The 15,876-nt window shown below is 47.5% G+C and overlaps 1 pseudogene; it reads left to right on the top strand.

Moving 5' to 3' along the window:
• Positions 1-12,880, top strand: part of LOC134910913 (cytochrome P450 2J5-like) — a 155,162-nt pseudogene extending 142,282 nt beyond the window's left edge.
• Positions 12,881-15,876: the final 2,996 nt, after the last annotated feature.

The raw sequence follows: 15,876 nt of genomic DNA, 5'->3' as shown, positions 1-15,876 counted from the left end.
GTCAAGGTTGGACTGACACGGTGGTGGTATGGAAGGTAGATAGTAACTAGGTCGACAGGGTCTCTAGGTCGACAGGGTCTTTAGGCCGACATGGTCTAGGTCGACAGGTGAAAAGGTCGACATGAGTTTTTTATGTGTTTTTGGTGTCGTTTTCTTCGTAGACTGACCGGGAACCACAATTAGTGCACCGTGTCCCCTTGCATGGCGAGCATAGCTTCAGATTACCGTTCCAATCGTAGTCCACGTGGATCGTTAAGTATGAAAAGGTTCAAAAAAAGAAAAAAATCGTGAAAAACTCATGTCGACCTTTGACCTGTCAGCCTAGAACATGTCGACCTAGAGACCCTGTCGACCTAGAAACCCTGTCGACCTAGTTACTGTCGACCAATAGTGGTCGACCTAGATAGTGTCGACCTAGTTACTATCGACCTAGAGACCGGATCCCGACTGACACACAGGGTAAATCTGGTCCCACTCCCTCCCTCGCCTGGGTCCTCAGCACCTCATCATCTCAGCCCTCATCACCTCAGCATCTCATCACCGTCCTCAGCCCCTCAACACTGACCTTAGCCCATCAACACCGTCCTCAGCCCCTCATCACCATCCTCAGCCCCTCATCACCATCCTCAGCCACAGCCCCCATAACCTTCATCAGCCACAGCCCCATCACATTCCTCATCAGCCACAGCCCCATTACATTCCTCAGCCCCATCACCTTCCTCACCTACAGACCCATCACCTTCCTCAGCCCCCAGCCCAATCACTTTCCTCAGCCCCATCACCTTCCACCACAGCCTGCCTCAGTGCGGATGGAGACGATGTGCGACAACGTGACCTATTACGTCACGACAATGCGTCACTGACTGTAGGTGCATGCACAGCTCGGGCCACGTCTGGGAAGAGCTCAGTGCCAGCCTGGCCAGGCTACAAGGGAGCAGCGCCATTGGTAAGCATCTCGGCAGCAGCGCCCACTGAAGTTTTCGGCGCCTGGAGCTTGCACTTTACCGGAACCGCCCTCCCTACGCTCCAGCTCCCACCTCATGGTAAGATGCCCATCTCTTCTTGCTGGCAGCTGCTTTTATCTCTATCTGGTGCCCTGATTGAGTCCTCAGATACACACACACATATGGTAGAGTTGATAGGAGAAGCTGTTTCCACTGGGCACAAGCCGAAACTCCATTGAATCACTTATAATGCATGTTGTGGCCACAGCCTTGTCAAATCTATTATTGTGGTCATGATATGGGCCACTGGCCAGCCTGGGGAAAGGGAGGTTACCAGACAACTGGAAACCCCACCCCCAACACACACACACATTTGCCTATGATAGTTGTATGTGCACATTCAGACAGATTTACAGTTTATTTCTAGTAGTTTTAACCCTTTCATCTGAGATTCTACCTACTGCATTTTATTATAACAACTACATTTCTTCAGGAGGCTAGCACTCAATTTTCAATTTATTTGTCGCAGGGTTTATTTTAATTTAAAAACTTGCGAGAATTTTATTCGCTTCTATGGATCCTGCCCAAAAGCATAATGTAGTAAAGTTAAAATAATGATTGTGGAAATAAATAGTAAGTGAATTTAAAATGTATTCAATTGGCTGCAATCCAAATTTCTTTATTTTTAATAATATTCCAAAAATCACCTATTATACACCTAAGGTAGAGATACTGTTATTATGCTGACTTATATGTTAGGTTTCTATTCATTTACTGCAATATAACTGTTCTTTATTTTTCATTTCCACACAAAATATGATCTAATCTGCAAACTTCCTCTAGTGACAACTGTTTTTACACCTAATATGAAGGGGTCATTAGATGTGGAAAGGAAACAACAGCCAATAGAGGGAGCCTGCAGAACAGACTATGGTGGTCATTCCGAGTTGATCGCTAGCTGCATTTGTTTGCTGTGCAGCGATGAGGCAAAGAAAATCAATTCTGCGCATGCGTATGCGGCGCAATGTGCACGCGCGACGTACTATTACAACGAACAATGTAGTTTCACACATGGTCTAGCGAAGCATTTCAGTCGCACTGCTGGCCGCAGAGTGATTGACATGAAGTGGGCGTTTCTGGGTGTCAACTGACTGTTTTCACAGAGTGATCGAAAAAACGCAGGCGTGCCAGGAAAAACGCAGGCGTGGCTGGGCGAACACAGGGTGTGTTTGTGATGTCAAAACAGGAACTGAACAATCTAAAGTCATCACAAGCGCTGAGTAGGTATTGAGCTACTCTAAAACTACACAAAAAAACTTTGCCGCCGCTCTGCGATCCTTTCTTTCGCACTTCTGCTAAGCTAAGATACACTCCCAGTGGGAGGCGGCATAGCATTTGCATGGCTGATAAAAATAGCTAGCGAGCGAACAACTCGGAATGACCACCTATGTTAATATGTGGTTATAATTGTAGTACTAATTCCAAGTTGATCGCAGCAGGAAATTTTTTAGCAGTTGGGCAAAACCATGGGGGTCATTCCGAGTTGTTCGCTCGGTAAATTTCATCGCATCGCAGCGATTTTCCGCTTAGTGCGCATGCGCAATGTTCGCACTGCGACTGCGCCAAGTAAATTTGCTATGAAGTTAGGAATTTTACTCACGGCTTTTTCTTCGTTCAGGCGATCGTAATGTGATTGACAGGAAGTGGGTGTTTCTGGGCGGAAACAGGCCGTTTTATGGGCGTGTGGGAAAAAACGCTACCGTTTCTGGGAAAAACGCGGGAGTGGCTGGAGAAACGGAGGAGTGGCTGGGCGAACGCTGGGTGTGTTTGTGACGTCAAACCAGGAACGACAAGCACTGAACTGATCGCAGATGCCGAGTAAGTCTGGAGCTACTCAGAAACTGCACAGAGATGTCTTTTCGCAATATTGCGAATCTTTCGTTCGCAATTTTACTATGCTAAGATTCACTCCCAGTAGGCGTAGGCTTAGCGTGTGCAAAGCTGCTAAAAACGGCTTGCGAGCGAACAACTCAGAATGACCCCCCATGTGCACTGCAAGGGAGGCAGATATAACATGTGCAGAGAGAGTTAGATTTTGGGTGGGTTATTTTATTTCTGTGCTGGGTAAATACTGGCTGCTTTATTTTTACACTGCAAATTAGATTGCAGATTGAACACACCACACCCAAATCTAACTCTCTCTGCACATGTTAAATCTGCCTCCCCTGCAGTGCACATGGGCCCTCATTCCGAGTTGTTCGCTCGCAAGCTGCTTTTAGCAGCTTTACACACGCTAAGCCGCCGCCTACTGGGAGTGAATCTTAGCTTCTTAAAATTGCGAACGAAAGATTCTCAAAATTGCGATTACACACCTCTTAGCAGTTTCTGAGTAGCTTCAAACTTACTCGGCATCTGCGATCAGTTCAGTGCTTGTCGTTCCTGGTTTGACGTCACAAACACACCCAGCGTTCGCCCAGACACTCCTCCGTTTCTCCAGCCACTCCCGCGTTTTTCCCAGAAACGGTAGCGTTTTTTCACACACACCCATAAAACGGCCTGTTTCCGCCCAGAAACACCCACTTCCTGTCAATCACATTACGATCACCAGAACGAAGAAAAAACCGTGAGTAAAATTCCTAACTGCATAGTAAATTTACTTGGCGCAGTCGCAGTGCGGACATTGCGCATGCGCACTAAGCGGAAAATCGCTGCGATGCAAAAAAATTTACAGAGCGAACAACTCGGAATGACCCCCATGGTTTTGCCCAACTGCTAACAAAATTCCTGCTGCGATCAATTTGGAATTACCCCCATAGGACCTTATTCAGCTTCAGTTGCAGTTTTGCTAAAAAAAGCAAAACTGCAACTGCTGAGGATCACATGCTGGGGGCCGCCCAGCACAGCGTCAATAATTTTAAGTGCCGCCCAGTGCAGTGATCGTAATCTAATTGCAATTACATCGCAATTAGATTGTGATCGCTGCAAACTGTGGTCAATCCTGCGAAGGCAGGAGCACCGCCGCCATTTTTCCCATTGCAGAGGCCGTGTGTGACGTCATGTGCCCATCATGAAAATGACTCAGACGCATCTGGGTTCCTGTCGCCACGTCCCCCGCAACGCCACTCTGAAACCCCACAAGCTCCTCAGCCTGTGAAACAGGCAGAGGCGTTCGCATCACTGCAATGCAATCACATTGCCTAGCCTGCGCAAGCATAGAATGCACTGGGCCGAAAATATGTAAAATGTGATCTTGAATAAGGCCCATAGTATAGGAGCTGATTCTAAGTGGGATATACCTACGGCTGCTTTGCTGCGGTCTGCTTACTGCCTTATGCTAATGTGAGCACAGGTTTATACAGAAGGTCGGCCCACCCACTCTTTTTCTGTCTGCAGCTGTGATTATTAGTATCGGGACTTGCACCCAATGCAAATCCCGATACTTGCATTGGGTGCTTAAGATCCATCAATCTTTTACAAGATAGATTATTCCATGTGTCCGCAGCCCAGTTACCACCACAACACGCTCATTATCCATTGATGGCACAACTATCTGCTCTAGCCCCCAAGTGCGCTGTCTTGGAGTAATCCTTGACTCCACCCTCTCCTTCAAACCACACATTCAGTACCTCTCACAAACCTGCCAATTTTATCTCAAAAATATTTCCAGGATCAGACCCTTTGTCACCCAGGATGCTACTAAGACCCTCATCCACTCACTGTTATGATTCCTGTACTCCAGACCGGAGGAGATCTTATGGCAGGGATCTGAGTACAGGAAAATAAGCTGGTTGTGGGAGCTGGATAGCCTAGTAACCCCTGGCGCCCTAACTCCGTTGTCTCGCCCGTGTTATCAGAAATCCCCTGCGAGACTATGGTTGCTTGAGCCCATGGCAGCCGCGTTCGAAGGGCGGATTATGTCTGCCCAACCCCGATGCCCCCGCAGGTCTTAATGGGAGACAAGGGGAAGTCCGAGACAGGGTGATAACAAGGGGCCCTCTGACTAAGCAACCAGGCCAGGGGTTACAAGCTAACTAACTAAATCAAAAGGTATGTGCGGACTAGCCGCCAGGAAAAAGGACAACCAAGGATCCACTGATCCGACACTCCTATCCGGCACCGCCGGACACCAGAGTGGATCTGTGGAAGCGGAATCCTCCGCAAAGCTCCAGAACACAATTAAACAAAATAATAAACAGAAGCGGACAAGCCGCAACACACGGCTGCGCCGCGACTCACGAACACCACCAGATGTTAAAGGTGCTCGGTCAGACTCCAGGAACAGATGGTAACTTCCGAGTACAGGATCTCTGAGGACAGGAACAACCGAAAAGACCGGGACTGGGAACTCTCTGCAGCAGACACAGGCAAACAGGAAGCTATCACCGGCGTCTGTAAGAAGTCCTGAGGGTGCCTTTATTCAGGCACCCTCCAATCAGGATCCAGACAGGACAATCAAATAGAAATGCCGTGCAGCTTGCATGCTGCACGGCCAGCACATAATCAGGGTAATGAGAATAGACCCAGCAACGGGGAACGCGGCTGAACGTGGCGTCCCCGTTGCTAAGGTCAGAGCGGCTCCGTGCGCCCGGCATCTTAGCGTTGCCAGGGAGCCGGCGGCTGAACGCGCACGGCGTCCCTGGTTGCTAGGCGCCGGGCCGCACGGCCGAGCGGACCCCGGCGCCTAACAGTACCCCCCCCTTGAGGAGGGGTCAAGGAACCCCTAAAGCCAGGTTTCCGAGGAAATTCACGAAAAAATGCCCTTTTGAGCTATGGGGCATGAAGGTCTTCATCCAGGACCCACGACCTTTCCTCTGGCCCATAACCTCTCCAATGCACCAAAAAATAAAGCCGACCCCAGGACAACTTGGAATCGAGAACCTTCTCAACCAAGAACTCTTGCTGACCCTGTACATTAACTGGTGATCTCCCCTGAGATTTTTTACGAGGAAATCTGCTGGACGAAACATATGGTTTAAGCAATGAGCAATGGAAGGTATTTCCGATCCGTAAAGTTTTTGGTAAACGTAACCGGAAAGCAACTGGATTGACTTTTTTGATAATGAGAAATGGTCCAATATATCTAGGACCCAATCTGGCTGAGGTTTGTCGAAGTTTGATGTTGCGAGTCGACAACCACACCCTGTCTCCTACTTTAAAAGTGCACGGCCGCCGGAGCCTGTCAGAAAAATTTTTATCCCGGAAAGCTGCTTTTCTGAGAGCCAGGTGCACTTTTTTCCAAATAAGTTTAAGATGAGAGGTCAGGGCCAGAGAGGAGACAGAGGAATGTTGAAAAAATGAATTAGCTCTGGGGTGGAAACCAAAAACTGCAAAAAATGGAGACACATTGGTGGAGGAATGACAGGCATTATTATAAGCAAACTCCGCCAATGGAAGAAACTCAGACCAGTCATTTTGGAGTTTGGCCGAGTACAAACGCAAATATTGTTTTAGAGATTGGTTAACTCGCTCAGTCTGTCCATTGGATTGTGGATGATAGCCGGAGGTTAATGATAATTTCATCTTTAATGAAGCACAAAAAGACTTCCAAAATTGCGCAATGAATTGTGGACCCCTGTCAGAAACAATATCAGTGGGTAACCCATGGAGTCTGAAAACATGACAGAGGAACAAGACTGCCAATCCCTGGGCAGATGGCAATCGGGGAAGAGCAATAAAATGGGCCATCTTGCTAAAACGGTCCACTACCACCCATATGACTCGGCATCCGGCTGACAGAGGGAGATCCACCACAAAATCCATGGAGATATGCGACCATGGCCTAAGAGGAACTTTCAAGGGCATAAGTTGACCAATAGGCAAAGAACGGGGAACTTTATGCTGTGCACAGACCTGACACGAAAAAACAAACTCTTTAATGTCTTTGGAAAGACCAGGCCACCATACTGAGCGGGATACTAATTCCAAAGTCTTAGCGATTCCCGGATGCCCTGCAACTTTGCTATCATGAAATTCCGCCAAAACAGTTGCTCTCAAAAACTCAGGAACAAAAAGACGACTAGCAGGAGTATTTCCCGGAGCTTGATGTTGAAGCAGCTTTAATTGGGAAAATACATCCTGTGTGAGACCTGCCTGAATGACTGAAGGCGGAAGTATGGGAGTAACAGGACTGTTGTCTTGAACCGGAAGGAAACTGCGTGACAGGGCATCTGCCTTGGTATTCTTGGAACCTGGTCTGAAGGTGATAATGAATTTGAAACGAGTAAAAAATAAAGCCCAACGAGCCTGTCGGGCATTCAGTCGTTTAGCCGATTCAATGTATTGAAGATTTTTGTGATCAGTCAAAACTGAAATGGTGTGGGTAGCTCCTTCAAGCCAATGTCTCCACTCCTCGAAAGCCCATTTAATAGCCAGCAATTCCCGGTTACCAACATCGTAGTTGGATTCTGCAGATGAGAATTTCCTGGACATAAAGGCACAAGGATGTAACTCAAGGGAATCTGGATCCTTCTGAGAAAGGATAGCCCCTACTCCAACCTCCGAGGCATCCACCTCAATAATGAAAGGTAATTCTGGGTTGGGATGTCTAAGGACAGGGGCTGAGACAAAGGCTTGTTTTAAGGCCTGAAAAGATAACTCCGCTTCACATGACCAATTGGTAGGATCTGCTCCCTTCTTAGTAAGTGCCACAATGGGAGCAACTAGGTCAGAGAAAGAGTGAATAAATCTTCTATAGTAGTTTGCAAACCCTAAAAAGCGCTGAATTGCTTTTAAATTGGTGGGTTGCGCCCAACTAAGGATGGCTTGGAGCTTTTTTGGTTCCATTCGGAATCCCCGAGGGGAAATATTGTACCCTAAAAAGGATACTTCCGTGACATGAAATTCACACTTCTCCAGCTTGGCATATAAGTGATTTTCACGTAATCTCTTTAGCACCTGACGCACCTGGGTAACATGTTGTTCCACTGAGTCAGAATATATCAAAATATCGTCTAAATAGACCACGACGAATCTTCCCAGAAACTCACGGAGCACATCATTAATGAGATCCTGGAAAACTGCCGGAGCGTTAGATAGGCCGAATGGCATGACCAGATACTCATAGTGGCCCGACTGAGTACTAAATGCCGTTTTCCACTCATCCCCTGACCTGATTCTGATGAGGTTATATGCTCCTCTAAGATCAATCTTAGAAAAAATAACAGCCGAACGTAGCTGATCAAAGAGGACAGAGATCAGCGGCAGAGGGTAAGTATTCTTTACTGAGATTTTATTCAAAGCTCTAAAGTCAATGCAGGGTCTGAGTGAACCATCCTTCTTCTCTACGAAGAAGAAACCTGCACTTAAAGGGGATTTAGATGGCCTGATAAACCCTTTCCCAAGGCTTTCTTTCACATACTCATTCATGGCCACAGTTTCAGGACCAGACAATGCATATAACCTTCCTTTAGGCAACGTGGCACCAGGAATTAACTCAATGGCACAATCATAAGGCCTATGGGGAGGCAAAATATCCGCATTGCCCTTGGAAAACACATCAACAAAATCCTGGTATTCCCCAGGAATATGTGCGGAACTGGCGGCAGCTACTCGGATAGGAAGCGTAATACATTCTTTATCACAGATGGTACCCCATTGTAGGATCTCCCCAGACTGCCAATCAATGACGGGATTATGAAAGGCCAGCCAAGGATGACCCAGAACCACAGGAACTGCTGGACAATGGGTAAGGAAAAACTCAATTTTTTCAGAATGCAGAGCTCCCACCGAGAGCAAAACAGGAGGTGTACATAGAGAAATAACCCCATTGGATAAAGGACTCCCATCTAAACCATGCATGGTGATACACCTACCTAAGGTTAGCTGAGGAATACCTAAGGCCTTGGCCCATGTTAAATCCATAAAGTTTCCTGCAGCTCCACTGTCCACAAAAGCAGAGACCGAGGAACAGAGGCTGCCATAGGAAACTTTAGCAGGAACCAACAGTGAATTATTTGAGGAGATGAGCTGCAGACCAAAGTGAACCCCCTCACAATTCACTTGGTCAGGAAGTTTCCCAACTTGTTTGGACAACTACGGGCAAAATGTCCCTTACCTCCGCAGTATAAACACAGACCATAATTTTGCCTCCTGGTTCTTTCTTCCGGAGACAATTTGGAGAGACCAATCTGCATAGGCTCCTCTATGTCTACAGGAATGGAAGGAACCCAGGGAGAGGACCCGACAGATGCCCCTTTTTCAGCCCTCCGCTCTCTGAGCCGACGATCTATTTTAATAGATAGCTCCATGAGGTTATCGAGGGTCTCAGGAGCGGGATACTGGAGGAGACTGTCTTTTATAGATTCCGATAAGCCGAGGCGAAACTGACTGCGCAGGGCTGGGTCATTCCAGCCACAGTCGTTCGACCAACGGCGAAACTCCGTACAATAATTCTCTGCGGGATTCCTACCCTGTCTAAGAGCACGCAACTGACTTTCTGCGGACGCCTCTCTATCAGGGTCGTCATACAATAGCCCTAAAGATTTTAAAAAGGCGTCTACAGACGATAAGGCCGGATCGTCTGTCTTTAAACCAAAAGCCCAGGTCTGAGGATCCCCCTGAAGTAGAGAAATAATAATCCCAACCCGCTGAGCCTCTGTACCTGAGGTAACTGGTCTTAAACGAAAATACAGTTTGCAAGATTCTTTAAAATTAAAAAACTGTTTTCTATCCCCAGAAAAACGGTCAGGCAGATGCATTTTTGGTTCAGGGATGACCCTCGGGGAAGTCCGTAACAGATCTTCCTGTGACCTCACCCGGAGGGACAGATCCTGAACCATCTGAGTAAGTTCCTGAATCTGACTAACAAGAAGCTGGCCAGGGTTTGGCCCAACACCGGTGGGATTCATAAGGCCGACAAAAATCTCCCAACTAAAAAGTGAAAAAATTTACTGTAAGTTAAATCTTTTTTTGTAGGCCGGTGATAATGTTATGATTCCTGTACTCCAGACCGGAGGAGATCTTATGGCAGGGATCTGAGTACAGGAAAATAAGCTGGTTGTGGGAGCTGGATAGCCTAGTAACCCCTGGCGCCCTAACTCCGTTGTCTCGCCCGTGTTATCAGAAATCCCCTGCGAGACTATGGTTGCTTGAGCCCATGGCAGCCGCGTTCGAAGGGCGGATTATGTCTGCCCAACCCCGATGCCCCCGCAGGTCTTAATGGGAGACAAGGGGAAGTCCGAGACAGGGTGATAACAAGGGGCCCTCTGACTAAGCAACCAGGCCAGGGGTTACAAGCTAACTAACTAAATCAAAAGGTATGTGCGGACTAGCCGCCAGGAAAAAGGACAACCAAGGATCCACTGATCCGACACTCCTATCCGGCACCGCCGGACACCAGAGTGGATCTGTGGAAGCGGAATCCTCCGCAAAGCTCCAGAACACAATTAAACAAAATAATAAACAGAAGCGGACAAGCCGCAACACACGGCTGCGCCGCGACTCACGAACACCACCAGATGTTAAAGGTGCTCGGTCAGACTCCAGGAACAGATGGTAACTTCCGAGTACAGGATCTCTGAGGACAGGAACAACCGAAAAGACCGGGACTGGGAACTCTCTGCAGCAGACACAGGCAAACAGGAAGCTATCACCGGCGTCTGTAAGAAGTCCTGAGGGTGCCTTTATTCAGGCACCCTCCAATCAGGATCCAGACAGGACAATCAAATAGAAATGCCGTGCAGCTTGCATGCTGCACGGCCAGCACATAATCAGGGTAATGAGAATAGACCCAGCAACGGGGAACGCGGCTGAACGTGGCGTCCCCGTTGCTAAGGTCAGAGCGGCTCCGTGCGCCCGGCGTCTTAGCGTTGCCAGGGAGCCGGCGGCTGAACGCGCACGGCGTCCCTGGTTGCTAGGCGCCGGGCCGCACGGCCGAGCGGACCCCGGCGCCTAACACTCACTGGTCATCTCCAGACTGGACTACTGTAATCTACTCCTATCTTGCCTCCCTGAAAAATGCCTCTCTCCACTCCAAACTATCCTCAATGCTGCTGCCCGTCTCATCTTCCTCACCAAACGTACTACATCTACCTCCCCTCTCTTGCAGGACCTTCACTGGCTACCCTTCACATTCAGAAACCAATTCAAGCTACTCACACTCTCCTACAAAGCCATCACCCACTCTTCTCCCTCTTACATCTCTGACCTTATCTCTCTTTACATTCCCACCCATCCTCTTCGCTCTGCAAATGCACGTCATCTCTCCTGCCAACTGATTACCTCTTCCCACTCCTACCTACAAGATTTTGCACGTGCTGCTCCCTATCTCTGCAATTCTCCGCCTCTCCACATCCGACTCTCCACCTCTCTACAAAACTTCAAACGGGCTCTCAAGACCCACTTCTACACGAAACCCAGCCAACTCTCCTCCTAACCCTCTTGTCTATGCTCACTGTCTACCCTTTCTGTGTCACCCCGTTGTGTTAGCCCTTCACCTTTTAGATTGTAAGCTCGCAAGGGCAGGGCCTTCTTTCCTCATGTGCCTTTCCTTTTCTTACTTAACCTATCTTATACTCCATGCTCCCTTTGATGGAACCTAACCCCTGGTTTTCTATACCTGTCCTATATTGTCTTGAACTGTAAGTGCTGTTTCCGTATTTGCTCATTTTATTATGTACTGTGTAATGGGTGCTGAGGATCCCTAGTTTGTAGCACAGATAATGGGTGGGTGGGATGCAGCAAACATCGCATTTTGCTTGCAATGCATCCTGCCACTCACCGCAGCATATCAGCATTTACTAACGCTGTACTCATAAAGAAAATTACAAAGCACAGCTCTTGCGGTAAGAGATGATAGGACTTCCAGGTTGAGTCCTATCTGCGCATGCGTCAGGTGACAGCACCCTAACTCACAAAATTGCCCTGACAAACCCACCCCTAAACAAACACTGTAGGCTGACCACCCATAATCCTCACCTACTAAACACCTCACACAAATCAGAAACCCTTTCTTGTCCAGAGGCAGACACTCACATACTCTGGGGTTTACTTTCCTACATGCCTACGAGATGCATTCCATTGCTCAGTTGGGTTGGGTTCGGGTGACCGGCGTTTGGGATCCCGCCGGAATCCCAAGCTTTAAATTGTCGGCAGGAGTGTAAGCACAATGAAGCCCCTTGTGAGTTCGCTGCGCTCACCACGCAGAGGGCTCAGTGGCTCGCAGCACTTACCACAGGTTCTAATCCCACTCTATGGTACACCCATGATTGGGAATAGACCCTGTTACTTGGCATGCCGACTGTTGGGCTGTCAATCAGTCGGGATCCCGGCGTCGGTATAGTGACCGGCGGTCACATAACTACATCCTGCTCACTTTGCTACTAGACATCATCCTTAGGCTGCACTTGCATCTCCCTATAGTAAGTTTACAAGATACACTTAGAAATAGACATATCTACACTTACGTTAAACTCTGCCTAGACCATGGTTGCATCAATATGCCCTCATTTAACTTACTATACGTGAGAACAAATCATTACAACCTAGTTACACCTCTTCAGATATAAGTGTAGATGTGCTTGAAATGAATAGGACTTTGCATCACCCCTAATGAGTATGCTGAATTGTGGTGCATACAGTGTGAACACGTGCAAAATATGCTGTGCCAACATATGTACTTTCAACTCTGCACAAGCCCCAATCTGTGCTATTTCACTACATTTGTAGGATATGTTATTGTATGCGCCCATATTGCCTGCTGCCCAACTCTTGTTTCCTAGAGAATTGCATAGTGATTCTTGCTCTCTTGTTCTGCAGGTCATCGTGCTTGCTTGGGAGAGCAGCTAGCCAGAACTGAGCTATTCATTTTCACCTCCAACCTTCTGAGAAAGTTCAGTTTCAGGTGGCCAGAAGGACAACCACACGCTACACTGGATTACATCCAAGCAGCCACACTGCAACCACATCCTTACCATATCTGTGCCCTGACTAGAGTGTGAGCAAAGAACTTGAGATAGCGCGTATGATTCAGAGGTGGACGATATAGCAGCCCACTAACTGCGTCTGTAATACGCTGCATCTTTAGACACCATCACAGGCAGCCACACGCCCGCTGCTCACTAGCCACCTCCTATTACTTCCCACGTACGCCCGACGAAATTCCTTTTCTCTGCATCCTAATTTGATCTGCGAATGGTAAACAATCAGTACATACAGTATGTGCAGTGTGACTCAGACGCATGTGCAGACTTAAAACATCACGGCTTGCATCTGCTATTGTCACTGCGTCCATCTCTGAATTAGGCCTATTGGCTCAGTCTAAACAGGATTTACCTGCATAGCGCTGATGCTTTGCTATGAAGCCTCCCCTTTCAGGTGTGGGTCAGAATTATACCAAGATAGTCACTCTTGTTTGGAATGAAATGGTACAAGGAAACAGGATAATTATGTGGTACTTGATATTTTTTTTCTTTCATTACAAACAGCAAGGTTCATTTTTTAGATATAGTGCCGGATGTAATGACGATTGGTGAGGTTGGTGAGCGTGCGGGATTCCAGCCGAACTTGGATGTTTTTATTTAAAGGGGCAATCCCTTACAAGGCAAAACCATGCCCTTTTAAAAAAAAGTCCGGGTTCGGACATCATTGCATCTGGCCCATAGTGTACTGTTTTCTGTGTTTTGTTTCAATGTTTGGGCATTGTTAGATTTTATAAAAGGTGTGTTAAATAAAGCACCAGGAAAGTGAAGAGTAAAGTGGGCATATGCAGATGCAATTCTTAAGCCTGTATCTGTGAGAATATAAATAGTAATACCGAGCTAATGATGAATATATCTTTTAGTTGCTCTGTAAATTATTGAATATATAATATAGGCAGAGCGCTTGTATTTATATAATGTATGTGTCACACCCATCAGGGTCTCAGACTGGCCTCTTAGGGTTCTCCCACAATCCTCCGGAGTAGGAGGAGGAGTTTCACTTTTAAGCAATACAAGGAGGTTCTGACTTCACAGGATTTATTTCCAAAATGGAAGGCAAGGCCGTTTCTTATACAACATTGACTGAGAGCTGATGTGAGATATACACTTATACTGAAGTCAATTCACTGCAATGCATCAAACAATGAAGAATTGATACTGAGAGGTTTATACAATAATACAAGTAACACTCAAACGTTATCTGCAATCAACAACAATTAGTATCACCCAAATGCGCACCCGGGGCCTAATGTATGAACCACGATTATACAGTCCGTTCACAATGGTCCTCATTCCGAGTTGATCGCACGCTGCCACTTTTTGCAGCCAATGCGATCAACTAGACGCCGCCTATGGGGGTAATTCCAAGTTGATCGCAGCAGGAAATTTTTTAGCAGTTGGGCAAAACCATGGGGGTCATTCCGAGTTGTTCGCTTGTTATTTTTTTCTCGCAACTGAGCGAATAGTCGCTAATGCGCATGCGCAATGTCCGCAGTGCGACTGCGCCAAGGAAATTTGCTAATGCAGTTAGGAATTTTACTCACGGCATTACGAGGTTTTTTTCTTCGTTCTGATGATCATAATGTGATTGACAGGAAGTGGGTGTTTCTGTGCGGAAACTGGCCGTTTTATGGGTGTGTGCGAAAAAACGCTACAGTTTCTGAGAAAAACGCGGGAGTGGCTGGAGAAACGGAGGAGTGTCTGGGCAAACGCTGGGTGTGTTTGTGACGTCAAACCAGGAACGACAAGCACTGAACTGATCGCAGATGCCGAGTAAGTGTGGAGCTACTCAGAAACTGCTAAGAAGTGTCTATTCGCAATTCTGCTAATCTTTCGTTCGCAATTTTGATAAGCTAAGATTCACTCCCAGTAGGCGGCGGCTTAGCGTGTGCAAAGCTGCTAAAAGCAGCTTGCGAGCGAACAACTCGGAATGACCCCCCATGTGCACTGCAGTGCAGGGGGGGCAGATATAACATGTGCAGAGAGAGATAGATTTGGGTGTGGTGAGTTCAATCTGCAATCTAAATTGCAGTATAAAAATAAAGCAGCCAGTATTTACCCTGCACAGAAACAAAATAACCCACCCAACTCTAACTCTCTCTGCAAATGTTATATCTGCCCCCCCTGCAGTGCACATGGTTTTGCCCAACTGCTAAAAAATTTCCTGCTGCGATCAACTTGGAATTACCCCCATGGGGAAGTGTATTTTTGCATAGCAAAGCTGCGATCACTTGTGCAGCCCTGCTATGCCCAAAATGTTTTGTGCAGAACTAGACTAGGGTAAGACTGTGCGGTCACTTCAGCGTTGCAGGTCCCGGAATTGACGTCAGACATCCGCCCTCCAAACGCCTCGACATGCCTGCATTCGGATCTCCACGCCCCGAAAACGGTGAGTTGACGCCCGGATCCGCCTTCCTCCTGTCAATCTTCTTGCGGTCGCCGCTGCGACCGCTTTCTTTGTTGGAGGCGTCGCTGGCCGGCGACAGCCGTCGCCGGGGAACGATGCGCCTGCGCAATGTGGCCACCGCATATGCGCAGTCCCGACCCCATTGCACGGCTGCGAAGAAGCACATTGTGCGATTGGGTCAGAATGACCCCCAATGTCCTCTCAAAAGTTCTCCCTAACTACCTGTACACAGGTCAGAGTTCACTGGTTCAAACAAGTAGTTCACGATAGATAGATAGATATATATATATATATATATATATATATATATATGCATATATATGTATGTAGACATGCCTTGAATCCTGTCTCGACTGGTGCCTGTATGGTACTAGAAACCTTGTGAGGTAGGGTAGGCGTCTCAGGCTGCGTTCCGCTTAACAGCACTTTAGATGCCCACATAGAGGTGGCTTGGGGAAAAACAACCTGTATCCTGTTACAGCAAGATTAGTAACTCGCCTCACTTGGAGCAAGTGTTTCTAAAGGCCCATACACACTGGGCGATTTTGAGCTGAAAGCAGCCCACTTTTGGTGTTTTGAGCTGCGGCAATGAGCGCTGATGCGCGCTCCC

The sequence above is a fragment of the Pseudophryne corroboree genome, chromosome 4 (genome assembly GCF_028390025.1).
Source record: "Pseudophryne corroboree isolate aPseCor3 chromosome 4, aPseCor3.hap2, whole genome shotgun sequence".
NCBI lineage: Eukaryota > Metazoa > Chordata > Amphibia > Anura > Myobatrachidae > Pseudophryne > Pseudophryne corroboree.
Note: the sequence above shows the minus strand (reverse complement) of the source record. Positions and strands in the feature narration are given on the sequence as shown.